The sequence below is a fragment of the Helianthus annuus genome, chromosome 6 (genome assembly GCF_002127325.2).
Source record: "Helianthus annuus cultivar XRQ/B chromosome 6, HanXRQr2.0-SUNRISE, whole genome shotgun sequence".
Lineage (NCBI taxonomy): Eukaryota > Viridiplantae > Streptophyta > Magnoliopsida > Asterales > Asteraceae > Helianthus > Helianthus annuus.
The window spans coordinates 51080392-51092031 of NC_035438.2; the positions used below are offsets into that span (position 1 = coordinate 51080392).

The following is an 11640-nucleotide window of genomic DNA, read 5'->3' on the forward strand; positions in this document are numbered from 1 at the left end:
CTTAAACAAGTGCAAAAGTGCAAAAATAATCAAAGGTTATACTAATACACGAGTCGGATCCAAGTGATTCATCTTGTCTATCTGTTTTTATTTTATTTTTGTTTTTCAGCATTTAGTTAGTTTTTATTTTCTTAGCTTAAAAAATCTTTTCTAACATTTTGATTTGATTAGACGTTGAGGATAAACCGGTACTAAAAGCTCTTGTGTCCTTGGACGACCTCGGTATGTTACCAACACTATACTACATCCACGATGGGTGCACTTGCCCATATGTGTGTTTAGTGTTAGTAAATATCGTGTTTTATAAATTTTAAACTTGGCTAAAAGTGTAAAAAGGGCTTAAAATATACATCTAAATTATATCACACCTAACGCACATCAAGTTTTTGGCGCCGCTGCCGGGGACACAAGGATTTTAAGAAAGTTAGGAATCAACGGCCTAATTATACGTTTATTTTTCTTTAATTTTTTTTAGGATTTTCTTAGTTTTTCAGCTTCTGCAGAGCTCAGCACGGGCCGTGCCTGGTCGGACACGGGCCGTGGCCAGCATAGTTACTGGCAGTTTTTAGTTTTCCAAGTTACAGAAGGCTGACCACGGGGCCGTGTCGGTGCAACACGGGGCCGTGTCCAACTTTCCAGTAACTGGGATCTGGAAAACAATCACTGTAACTACGACCACAGGCCGTGTTCGCTGAGCACGGGGCCGTGGTGAACCTTCTGACCAGCATTCTTTTCTATTTTTATTGCAGGACTTGGAACCAGACGCAATCCTACATAGTGTATGAGCTCCAGTTCTAATAAAGACATAAAAGAACCTCTAGAAGAACCCGAACGCTTTCTCAGAAAAAGACTAAAAGCCAAAAATCAAGAGAAAGTTTCGGGGAATCCACCTCAAATGGCGGACCAACGTACCCTCATGGATTATCTACGACCCACCGTAGGTAACCTAGGCGCCGCTATTAATGCACCGAATGTTGAAGCCAATAACTTCGAGCTTCGGCCGCATTTGATACAAATGCTCCAAAACTCCGCAACCTTCCATGGGCTTGCGGACGAGGATCCCCATCTACTTATTACTAATTTCTTAGAAATATGTGATACCTTTCGAATCAATGGAGCATCAAATGACGCCATCCGCCTTTGAATGTTTCCTTTTTCACTAAAAGACCAAGCAAAAGCTTGGCTCAACGCCCTCCCAGCTGGATCGGTAAACATCTGGGATGAACTAGCCCAAAAATTTCTATATAAGTATTTCCCTCCCGCTAAAACGGCTAAATTAATGACTGAAATTAATACGTATTCACAAGAGGACGGGGAATCCTTATATGAAACTTGGGAAAGGTTCAAGGAACTACTGCGAAAGTGTCCACATCATGGCCTTGCGATATGGCAACAAGTATCCACTTTCTATAATGGGTTGTTGCCACACACAAGGCAGACACTTGACTCTAGCTCCGGGGGACTCTTAGCTAATCGCCGCCCGCATGAAATATATAACCAAATTGAGGAAATTGCTCAAACCAATTTTCAGTGGCACACCCCCCGAGGCAATAAATCTATTGCCCCGGGCGCCCATAAGGTAGATGAAAGCACTTCTTTACAAGCCCAAATCGAGGTCCTTTCTTCAAAAATAAAAAAATTGGAAATGACAAAAACAGTCTCGGTTTTGGCTTGTGAAGGGTGTGGTGGGCCACATGAAAATTGGAGTTGTATGAAAGAAACAGACGATCAACAAGAATCGGTAAGCTACATTGATAATAGACCTAGGCCGTCGGGTCCTCCAACGGGCACTTACAACCAAGGATGGCGAAACCACCCAAACCTTGGTTGGAAAGAGCCCGGCAATAGTAGTAACCAACAAACCCAACGAACAACTTTCAACAACCAAGAAATGAGTCACAAAATTTCACTCAACAACAAGGTGGACGAGAAAGGCTTGAAGATACTGTATCTCGCCTCATCTCCGACACTGAAAAGAAAAACTCGGAAAGGTTTCTACAATTAGAATCAAATTTTAGAAATCAACAAGATAGTATTCAAAACACAGAAAAACAATTAAGTCAACTAGCTCAAAATTTTTCCGAGAGACCACAAGGTGCATTACCAAGCAATACCGAAACAAACCCAAAAGCGCAAGTTCATCTCATCACGTTACGAAACCGCACCGTGGGGCCTGCGGAAGCGCCACCGCCGACAGAAGAGACTGTACCCCCGCCTCTGCAGGAGAAGAACTCCCCTCCATCATCAGAGCCTACCAAGGCTCCTCGAGTTCCGTACCCCGGTAGGTTAATTCGTCAAAAGACCAATGAGCAATTCGCAAAGTTCGAAAGTCTATTAAAACAATTGCATGTCAATATTCCTTTTATTGATGTCCTAACCCAGATGCCCAAATACTCTAAGTTCATGAGGGACTTCCTTACTCATAAAAAGAAAATTGAAACTTTGCAATTAGTTAACTTAGGCGAAGAATGCTCTGCCCTCGTACTCAACAAATTTCCCCAAAAGAAAATCGACCCTGGAAGCTTCACGATTCCCTGCTCAATCGGGGACTCCCCCGTTCGTAATGCACTAGCCGACCTTGGGGCTAGTATTAACCTCATGCCCTCATCAATGTTTAAAAGACTCGGCCTTGGAACAACGAGTCCTACAAAAATGAGCATACAGCTTGCTGATCGATCCGTCAAATTCCCGCAAGGTGTCATCGAAAATGTCCTAGTAAAGGTAAACAAATTCGTCTATCCGGCCGATTTTGTCATACTCGATATGGAGGAAGACACCGAGGTCCCCCTCGTACTAGGGAGACCATTTCTTGCCACCGCACAAGTAGTGGTAGATATGAATGACGGAACGCTCACCTTGAGGTACGGGGATGATGAAGTAAAATTCGGAGTTGGGAAGAGAATAGAAGACGACGACCCGGTCAACTACATGAAGGTTATTGATTCGAGTTTGGATGCTGCTCTCCGACGGTGCAACATGGGATGCCAAACATCCCACTCAGAAAATATATAACCTCACATTGGGTCTAGCCAAGGACCCTTATAAACGTGGCGCACCACGGAGGCATTCCGCGGAACTATCCTTAGTTTAGCTTAATCTTTTAGTTTTAATTTGCAGGAATAAAACACACTCATGGTGGTAAGGGATGAAAAGGGGAACGAGAAACATGACCCCATGCACAAGAACAAGGAAACCCGACATCAATTTCTCCAATACAGAAGGTTCAACACGGGCCGTGTCCAACCAACACGGCCCCGTGCTGAACCCCTGCAGAAAAACGCCCAGTTCAGGTAACTGGACACGGGCCGTGTTCACCAGACACGCCCCCGTGTCCAGGCTTCTGTTTTTTTTCTCTAATTTTCGTTACTGGCACCTGAACACGGGGCCGTGTCCAGACTGCCAGTAACATAAATCTTTGCTTTTAAACACCAAATTATACATCTAATCAACCTAAAAAATTTATTTTTCGGACACATTGAGGACAATGTGTAATTTAAGTGTGGGGGGGATGCTAAAACCTTGAAATTTTTCAAGTCCTAATAACAAGCCTTACACAAAACTCTATTGGAACCGCTAAACACCCCAAATTTTTTTCAAAAATTCTCATTTTTTTTACTTGTCTAAAGTTTAAGTTAGGAATCCTAAGATTAATAAGGTTATATTTTTACAAATTTACAACCGAGAGCATCGTGATAATAAGAACCAACATAAGAAAATTATGAAACGGCATGATAAGCTTAGTTAAAATTTGATTATATATACTTGATCACGTAAAAACCCATTCCCACAAAAGTGAGTTTTGAGCCTTTATTGAGCATACAAATTTACATCTTTAGACTAAATGCTCATTTTTCGTTTCTTGTGTGAATAGCCGCTTGGTTCTTACGACTCTAGAACTTGCCACGACGATTCATTCCCGGTCCTTACCAACTTAAACCCAAGTAAGTAAATGATGGAGGCATTAGGACTAACCATTTTTTTTCTACACCATTATTTTTCATTTTTTTTACCTACCCAAAATCCCCCTAGTGAACCCCTTTGAGCCTAAACCTTTCATTTCTTTACCCTAAAACCTTTTTACCCACCAAAAAACCCTTTTTATTTTTACCCTTTATTTTAGTAACAAGCTCGGTTTTTCGTGTGACTATAAAATATATATATATATGATGATGATGATGATGATGATGAAGTTAGAAATAAACAAACAAAGCTCCTAAAACAAAAAGCTTGTTTGGAAAAATACTTCAAAATAAAAAGTCACTAAAACAAAGTGTTTTACGAAAACCGACGCTTTTTACGCTTTTCGCCCTTTTCTACTAACCCATTCACCCACCTTTAGCCCAAGCCTATACCCAAAAAGTCCTCTTGATATTTACAAAGGTAACAAGTTAAAACGGAGGAGGATTGATTGCTTGGCAAGCTTATGGTAGGAATAAGTTCCATGCCGCTCTCGAGTGATTCACTAAAAATACACCTTTGGCCGAGTGTGAGTGATTTCTCCCGTGAGGTATGTGAACTTGTATATAAATGGAATTTTAAAAAGGCATGTTACGCCCAAATAAGTAATTTATCCTATGAAACGTTCTAAATAAATCATAACGAATAGGATTGTAAATAGATAAAAATAAAACCCAAAAAAATCTTAGATTCTCAACACTCTATGACAAGCCAAAACCTTCTCTTCTACCCATTCCATTTGGGAGTGTAAGCCACATATTAAAGAGTTTTGCTTGAGGACAAGCAAAAGTTCAAGTGTGGGAGTATTTGATGTGTGTAAAATGCAACATATAAATTACATCAAATGAGGCATAAAACTAACCCTTTTTAAGTACTAATGTTGGAAAAAGAGTGTTTTTATCTTCCTTTTGTATTTTCAGGATGAAATGAGCTCAAATTCACAAAAGAAGCAAAAAAGGCAGCTAAATCTAACATAAATACAAGAAAAGGAACAAAAGTGGATTGCCCGACCCCTCAACGGCATCCTCCCAAGCAAAATAGAGAAGTCAGAAGACTGAACACACCCTGTGCTCAGCCAGCACGGGGCCGTGCCCAAGAAGCAGCAGAAAAGACAAACCTATAGAAGCTTCTATTGCCCACCACGGGGCCGTGTCCAGTGAACACGGGGGCGTGGCAAAAGTACAGCAGGCGCGTTAATTGTAATTGCGAATTACAATTAATGAAGAGAGAGAGTGTCAGACAGGCACGGGGGCGTGTCCAGCGGACACGGGGCCGTGCCCAGCCTTCTGTTCAGCCTATAAATAGGAGTGCTTAGTTTCATTTCAACTCATCCCTTGGCACACCACCTCTCTCACACTTCATCCACCACCCACCACCATCACAACACCATCATCCACCACCATCATCCATTGTCCATCATAGAGTGTGTGAGTCGTCTCGGGATCCAAGATTGATCGTAAGAGTTCTTGACAATGAAGGCCATGTTTGCCTAAGTCTCTTACATCACTTGGTGAAGACAAGTGTTTAGTATAATACTTTTTATTTTTAATCTTTTGCACTTTTTATTTGGTTTTGTATTAATGACTTTAATAACTAGTTGCTTAGGTTGAAGGTGATCTTTCCTTATCGTTTGTCCGTGGTGTCTTGGCATTATTTTACTGTCTATATAAAATAAAAGATTTTCACCATTCATATCTCCACGGTCTATATGGAGGTATGTTGGCTACCTGGTCGGGGGTTAAGGGAACGGTTTGGTAAGGGTCTTGCCCTTGTTCAGCGTTTAGAGGTCCTGCAAGGGACCTGAGTCAAATTTAGTAGGATCTCCTTCAATGCCCATAGGTATTGGATGGCGGGGATCCAAACTCTTTGACCCCCTCATAAGTTAATTACTATTAATACTATAACCCGACTATTTAGGACTGTATCCCTGCTGACTTAGACTACTTAGCCGAGGGTAACGTCACCGCCAAAAGCGGGGCCTACCATAATTTGCATTAATAACTTAATTCATTATCTTCCAATAATCCAACCCTTTAGGATTGTATCCTTGCTGACTCAAACTACTGGGTTGAGGGTAACGTCGCCTTCAAAAGAGGGGCCTACTACAATAACTAAGATAATCTCTTAAACAAGTGCAAAAGTGCAAAAATAATCAAAGGTTATACTAATACACGAGTCGGATCCAAGTGATTCATCTTGTCTATCTGTTTTTATTTTATTTTTGTTTTTCAGCATTTAGTTAGTTTTTATTTTCTTAGCTTAAAAAATCTTTTCTAACATTTTGATTTGATTAGACGTTGAGGATAAACCGGTACTAAAAGCTCTTGTGTCCTTGGACGACCTCGGTATCTTACCAACACTATACTACGTCCACGATGGGTGCACTTGCCCATATGTGTGTTTAGTGTTAGTAAATATCGTGTTTTATAAATTTGAAACTTGGCTAAAAGTGTAAAAATGGCTTAAAATATACATCTAAATTATATCACACCTAACGCACATCAAATTTATACACATTATAATTGTTATTTCGCAGGTGTTTTGTTCATAATATTTACTAGAGTACATTTAAAGGACAAGGTAGCCACAAGTGATGTAATTGATAAATCATGAGTTTTTCCTTTTAATTTCTCATTATTTAGTGGTCCAATTTATCGATATACATTATTTAAGTAATTGAACATAGGTTAAATTAGTTGTTAAGCATGGCTTTTAGAGTCATTTAGTGGGCACGGGCTGGTTCAAGTGGAATACATGTAGTACCGGTCTACGATTGTCTTATTTTTTTAAGACGCTTCTTGTGTGCATTATGCTAAATTATTATCAAAATAAAATTATTTTTTAATAAAAAATAATTTAAAAACACGAATCATAAACAATCATTAAAGTTTATAACTTTTATTATACGTTTACAACCCGTGATTAAATTTGTGAAAAGTCTAAGTCTTCTTGGTAAACGAGTGATCGAAGCTCAAGTAATATCCGACGGAAATATTGGAGCAACGGTTTTTATTCCGAGGATTAATATGATACCTTCAGACAAAAAAATACCTTTTCAATTTCAACGCAGACAATTTTCGTTATCCGTATGTTTTGCGATGACCATTAACAAGAGTCAAGGATAGTCATTATCTAGAGTTGGTCTATATCTAAAAGACCATGTTTTCACTCACGATCAATTGTATGTTGCGTTATCAAGAGTTAAGACAAGAGAAGGTGTCAAAATTTTAATATTCGATGATGAAGGAAAACCAACCAATGAAACTGCTAACGTCGTTTACAAAGAGATTTTTAGAAATTTATGATGTTTAATTTTCTATTTGTTTCCATTGACTTCAAACTTTGTTTCATTCTATTGATGTCATAGTATGTTTCTGAGCTGTTAGTTTATTTTCTATTTGGTCAAGTATGCTTTATATTCATGTGCTTTCTTATGTTATTAGTAATGAAAATCGGGCCTTTAATGTTATAAAACTACTGGGCTGTGTATACATTTATGAATGACAGTATTTACTTAAGTTGTTATTGTTAACATATATGAAAACATTTTTTAATTTATTATTGTATTAACAATTATACAATGTCATGTAAAATTTTAAAGAAATAATATGTTACATTTTAATAAAAATACATGTTTCTTAACTAATAAAATTAAACTACCCGGGAAGCAGTCCCGGGTGATAACCTAGTTAATTTATATATGATAATTAATTCAGCTGCATCACTTATTTGGCGATTATAACTTCTAAAATATGACGTTTTATAAAATAATGAATATGTCATTGGAACGAGAATAATCTTATCTATTTTTTTGAACCAAGTTTCATAAAAAACGAAGTAGGTTTAAATATAATGTATTTTTATTATTATAAAATGGTTCCTACGTTTGTCAGAAATACCTCATATTTCTATTGGTCATTTTTCCCATGACCTATTCGTGTAATAATTTTATTTTAAATTTAGAAATTTTGGGAATGTTACATTAGTACAAAGGACAAATTCGCGGGAAGTTTTCAAATAAATAAATGACGCTTAGTGAAAGTAAATTTTATAAGAGTAAATTAAAAAAATGTTCTTTATGTTGACAACTGATTGCAAACTGTATTCTTTCCTTCAAAAAATATAAAAAACAGGGATATTTGCAAACACTTGCACATTACGTCCTTTAACCCTAACTCAGTTAATTTTTTGGTTAAATCTGACCAAATGGACCCCGTATAAAGGTATTTTGGTTATTTTACCCTAAATACTGATATAAATAATCATAATCATAAAAAATAACAAAAATAATTATGTTTAAATATATATAGGGTAAATTGTAGTTTTCGTCCTTTATGTTTGTATCAGATTGCAATGGATAACCTTTAACTTCAATAATTACCGTCACAGTCCTTTATTTGTAAACTTATTACACCATACGTCCTTTAGCACTAACCTAGTTAAAATTTTCAGTCAAATATGTCATGTGCCTTGCACATGAGGGTAAGACGGTAATTTTATTCAATTTAGTTGAAATATATTTAATAAATAAAACAAAAAAATTCTAAAATTAAATTAATATATATATATATATATATAAGTAATCTCTCTCTCTCTCTCTCACTCCTCTCTCCCTCTCTCTGTGTCTCAATTCCCTATCACTACTTCATAGCAATTTCAGCACATTAATCAACTATGTCGGTCGCTAAAAATTGTTACTACGAAACTGACGATGTCCATTGATATGTAAATTTTCACCTGATTTTGTTACTGGAAAATCAGAATCATCTTCACCTGTGATAGAGACGAACAAGACGACTGTTGATTTGTTAAGCAAAATAGAAAGTCCGGTCTAGATGTCGGAGAAAATCGAAAAATCTATAAATCATCTTCCTCAATACGTTACTGTAGATTCGTTCTGTAAGCCACACGATTCATCAAACAAAGCTGTTTCGGGTGAAGTGGTTGAACCAAAAGTTTTGGATTGCGATACTGGATTCTTCCAGAATGGAATTCCATTAGCCTCAACTTCAAATTTTGCTTCTGAATGTTTTGGATTGAGATACCGGATTCTTCCGGGGCTACAAATAAACGAATTTGATTTGCCGATAGCAAGACTTTCGTCGCTCCACAAGTTCTTATCGAAGAGGAGGGACAGAGCTAACTCACGAGCACCTTATCGGTTGCCGAATCGGTTAATGGCAGCTCCGTCTTTGAATCATAAGTTTGATCTGAATCTGTAGGGATATATCAACACAATCCTGTTAGTGGGGGTGGTTATTGTTGTTGGTTTAGTGGAGGTAGTGAGTGATCTCTTGAGATGGTGATAATGAGTATTGGTGGTGGATTCTTGAGAAAAGGTAAAGTTAGAGAGAGAGAGAGAAAGAGAAGAGGGTTAGAGAGAGAGAGTTGAGAGATAAGAGTTTATAATTCTATAATTTGTTTTAAATAAAAATGTGTTTAAAGACATAAATGCCCTCACATGAGCTGCACATGTTATAACTTAACGCTTAAAATTAACTAGGTTAGTGTTAAAGGACGTAGGGTGTAATTAGTTTCACAAATAAAGGACTATGACTGTAATTATTGAAGTTAAAGGTCATCTATTGCAATCTGATACAAACATAAAGGACGAAAACTGTAACTTACCCATATATATATTACACACACATATAAACCCTCTCTCTCTCACACACATAAATCCCCTCTTTCTCTCTCTCTCTCTCTCTCTCTCTCTCTCTCTCTCTCTCTCTTTGTTGCTTCGTGCAATTATGCCCCCTTATAAACACATTTTCAATGTTGCTTCGTGTAATTATGCCCCCTTCGGCTAGGCGGGGTAGAACGTTGATTTTCCGTGATGGCAAATTTCAACGCGTTGAAGTTCCGTGATTCCCACCGCCACCTAAACGAAAACGCGTGATAGTTCAACGGTTTCCCGATTTCGTTATTTTTTTAACGGCGTGATGGTTTTTTTGTGAGGGTAATTGTTGGTTGGGGGGAAATTGTTGGGTGTGGTGGTGAGTGATGACCATTGCCACCAAAAAAGGTTGTGAGTGATGAAAAAATGGTTGCTGACATGGCGGAACATGATTTGGTGCTTGTGAGTGATGGAATTCTATCACTAGTGACCACCCCCACTCCCCTTATAAACACATTTTCAATTAACCAGATAGTATATATCTAGTCTGCAAACCAGAAAAAGCGTGACAGAGATGTGGTACCATGGAATCAACAACCATATAATCTAATGAATGGAACAACCATATAATCCATGATAAACATATTTACAAACCACAAACAAAAGACCCTATTTTCACATAAATACACTCATCTTTAGTGTTTCAGCGGCGGTGGCTCAACAAACAGCTTCTTCTCCACCTCCACCCTAACCAGTTTCAGCGAACTCTAGATCTGGATCTCCGACTACGACGGCGTCTTCTAGATCTGGATCTCTGACGACAACGCTTCTAGATCTGGAAGAGCGGTGGAGGATAAGTGTAAGGACTCTCAAAAATGTCCCTAAACAACCCATAAATACGAACCCGGACCCCTGAAACCCTACTGTGCATGAAAAATCAAGAAAATCAAGAAAACTGGGTTTCAGGCGGGCCGCGTAAAGGTTAAGCATGTCTTTACGCGGGCCGCGTCAACTTATGTTTGACCGGATAAGTGTTCCGGATCCACGTGGCATCCACCTGGCACACCTACTCGTGGCCAATCAAACCTACGCGTAGACTAGGCGGCCACGCGGGCCGCGTAAGGGTCAAGCTAAGGTTCACGCGGGCCGCGTGAACCCCATTTTTCACCTATAAATAGATTCGACCATGGCCTGTTCACTGGTGTCGAAACCAACTTTCAAAAACGAATTCTCACTGCTCAAAATCAAATTTTACTTTTATAATAGCGAAGTGCTGCTACGATACCGGGTATTAACTCGATCGCTATGACAACCCTCACTAAACCAGGTATCCGTACGACTTAATTAATAATTAATTACTGCTTAATTACTGTGCTCACCTGAAATTGTGGATAAACTGCTACTTGATTGCTGATACATGCACATACCTGCATCATACTTTATTTACTGTCACTACATTATTTACATGCTGAACTTTAGTGACAAACATGATGCACAAAAGCACAGTAGCACAATGAACGGATAACCTATTGAACATGCTGATATAGCCAGCATCAGGCAGGCACTACCTCTAAGGCCTGTATGAGCCCGAGATAGTTTACTACACTAACAGTGAGTGTAGAGATACAAGGATTGTAGAATTGCGTCTCTAGGAATAAGTTACAGTGACAGGATGTGCCTAAAACGTACTCTAAGCACAAAATTCAGCACTTTAACAAAAAATTCAGCTTCTAGCTAACTAATAAAGTGCCAAAACATGAGAAAAATATTACTAGACACTTTCCAAAGTGTCGGGAATAAGTTGTGTCACTAAAATTAATAATAACGACACTTTAAAGCTTTGTTAAGCGCTTTAACGGATTACTATCCAACCGAACAATTGGACTTTACCCGGAACATAAAAATATTGCCATATACATTGTTTATCTTTTTCTGAGCCAGTTAGGGTCCCTGAATACCCTAACACCCGCTACAATGCACAGCATACTAGTAACCGGGTTAATCCCTAAACTAACTTAACTTAACTAACTAATGGTTGAAATCTAACTAGATTACCCCCCCCAACC

The 11640-nt window shown here is 38.4% G+C and overlaps 1 non-coding gene across 1 annotated transcript; it reads right to left on the reverse strand.

The window, feature by feature from the left end:
* Positions 1–1273: 1273 nt before the first annotated feature.
* On the reverse strand, positions 1274–1380 carry LOC118479957. The gene has a single exon (XR_004861599.1). It is a non-coding gene; the product is annotated as a small nucleolar RNA R71 (small nucleolar RNA).
* Positions 1381–11640: the final 10260 nt, after the last annotated feature.